Source organism: Athene cunicularia, assembly GCF_003259725.1.
Source record: "Athene cunicularia isolate RWA chromosome 4 unlocalized genomic scaffold, athCun1 chr4_part2, whole genome shotgun sequence".
NCBI lineage: Eukaryota > Metazoa > Chordata > Aves > Strigiformes > Strigidae > Athene > Athene cunicularia.
Genome location: NW_020799099.1, coordinates 29,128,546 through 29,131,140, shown reverse-complemented (window position 1 = coordinate 29,131,140; position 2,595 = coordinate 29,128,546). Strand labels below are relative to the sequence as shown.

At 48.2% G+C, this 2,595-nt stretch overlaps 1 protein-coding gene across 1 annotated transcript in view; it reads left to right on the top strand.

Annotated features, from left to right (window-relative positions):
- The first annotated feature begins 268 nt into the window (after nt 1-268).
- NPY1R (neuropeptide Y receptor Y1) overlaps nt 269-2,595 on the top strand; it is a 5,884-nt gene continuing 3,557 nt past the window's right edge. Inside the window, exon 1 of the mRNA XM_026848078.1 lies at nt 269-413. The gene's annotated coding sequence lies outside the window, so the exon portion shown is untranslated. The remainder of the gene's footprint in view (nt 414-2,595) is intronic.

The following is a 2,595-nucleotide window of genomic DNA, read 5'->3' as shown; positions in this document are numbered from 1 at the left end:
TAGCTTGTCCACAAGATGGCAATAACTTGCAGACAAAATGCTGAAACAGCCAGACAGCGATTTAAAACTGACTCCCTTCCTGAGCTTTTCCCTGTGCTCTCCCCCCTCCTCTTTTGTTTCAATATTTAATTGCATTTATTTCGGAATTACTAGGCAACCCACCCCCAGATGTGTAATTTAAAGGTGATGTGCTTGCAGTGAGATTTTCAGGATCTGCACAGCAGAGCACCATCATGTGATACTGGGATAAGGTGGAGTTCAGCTTTAAGGGGGAGTCTCCAGCCTTCCTCACCAAGCTTTAGGATCTCAGCTGGAGGAATACCAGAGGATCCTTCCCCTTTCCCTATTTCTTCTCCATCCAGCCTCCTGAGCCAGCCCCTGAGCAGATTAAAGACGGGCAGAGCAGTTGAAAGGTGAGTTTCCCCTGAGGTTGCTTTGCCATGACTGTGGTGGTTGCATGCTGGTTGGGCTGGTGTTTGCTTGCTCTCTTAGGTGCAGATGACAAAATCCCAGGGTGGGGTAGGCTCCAGGTTGGACTTCTGAGTGGCTGGGAGAACCACTGGCTTCAGCTGGCAGCATTCTGTGCTTCCTGTTGAAGAGCTCAAATAGTTTTACAGTGCATTTCCAGTCACCTCACAGTATGTTATTTCACCTTTTCTGTCTGTTGGCACTAAACTTTTGACCAAGACCCTCCCAGAGCATCGGAACAGTGTATGTGGTGGGGGAGACTGTGCAATCACCCGGAGGGGTCTGCAGAGCTGTGGGCTCTCCCCACCCAGCTCCAGCACCCAGGATGGGGAGGGATCTCCCTCCTGGCTTGGGAGCTGGTGGGGTAGGGGGCAGTGAACGGTGCAGCTGTCCAGGAGATGCAACTTCATCTCCTCCTGATGCCTGGTCCTTTTTTTGGAGAGGTTGGCAGGGAGGAAGGACTTCTTGTCACTTGCCAGCAGTGCTGTGTTTCGAAGCAGTTCCCAGCCGTGCTCGCAGGTTGCATCTCTGCTATTGGGAGAGGCAGGGGAAGAAGGACTAGTGACATTTTCTGGGTTTGAGTTTGATATTTCATAAATAAGCAAGAGCAGAGCTTGGCTAAGGGTAAAGAAAAGCTGAGAGTGTGAAACCTAGGCCATTTCACTGCTGGGTGCAGTTTGGTCCCAGCTGGTGAGAAAACCTGCCCAGCTGTCTCCTTGCAGGACACGGCCCCTCGCCCACTCTACTCCTGCCATTGTCCTGTCAAGTCTCAGGGCTGGACTGCCCACCTCATGCTGTATGAGTGACAGTGGAGACCATGATTAAATCCAGACATTGCTTTTTGGACTGGGGTAAAGTCATACTCTTGGAACTGAGGAGTCCTTGCTCTCTGCATCACTCACACTCTTGCCCTTTGGGTAAAGCACCCACTTCTGTCTCTGGCTGGAGTGATATTTCAAGAGGCCCTGGGGGTGGGAGGTTCTTTATTGGAGTTTAAAACAGGTTTTGTGGACTAGGGAGACCAGTCCACAACAGCAGGGCAGAGGCAGCAGTTCTCAGAGATAATGCTCAGGTGCATACCTAGCTAACTTGAAAATCAGAGTAGTCAAACCTCAGGCAGAGATGCCTTTTGTCCAAAATCACTGTTAACTTCGACAGCAAAATGCCACTCAGAGGCAAGCTACATCACCTGTTGCGGTTTCATGTGGTGATTCTAAAGAACCAGCAGAGCCAGCTGAGGTGAGCTCATGATGCCAGTGAGAAGACATGGTGTTGGCATGGTCATCCTTCAGCTGACCCTCAGGAGGACCTGCCAGCCCAGCCCTCGCATGCTGGCTCTGCCCCAGTGAGGATGCAGCCCCAGCTCTGGTCCCCAGCCTGTGTCTGGTTAAAGGGGTGTCTGCCACCAGTAAGAGAAAGACGATTCTGCTTTGGAGACTTCGATGGCACAGAGATTTATATCAAACAACATTTAAGACCAAAAGCTCACCCATTCAGGCTTACTTTTAATGAAGTACATTTCAGTGGGTAATGTTTTTACAGCTTTTGTGATAAGAGCCATATGAAGCCAGGTTTGAAACCCACTTGTGTGAATTTTAAGCTGTATTACTTTCATTACCATAACCTAAGGTTAAGTGAGCAATAAATTTAGCTCATGGGGGAGTGGGCAGAGGGAAAGTTCCAGATTCAGTGTGGCTGCCACTAATGGCAAGTTGGAGTAAAGGGGTATGAGGTTATTTGATTACTTTTTTTTTACTTTTTTTTCTTTTTTTTTTTTAATCCTTCTGAACACATATGCCTGAGTTTCTCTGATTTTTAAAATCCAAGGCCTTGCAAAGGGGTGGTTATTTAGGCATGCCAATTTGTGTTGCGTGGGTAAAGAAATTTTCTGCAGTGTTTAATTTTTGCTCTTTTTTGTCTTTCATCTTGTTTTGTTCTTTCTTTGCTGTACAGCCCTGCTAGCTGAGATTAAGGTGTTCAGAGTTCCTGATTTGCCTTTGACTCAGTGCCAGTGCTGCTGTGGGCACTTGGCTGCTCAACATCAAGTGCATGTATTAGGTAAAGAAGAATGCAGCGATTCTTGGAGTAATTTTGCCACCCCTCACATTGGTCAGATGGGGTTCCCCC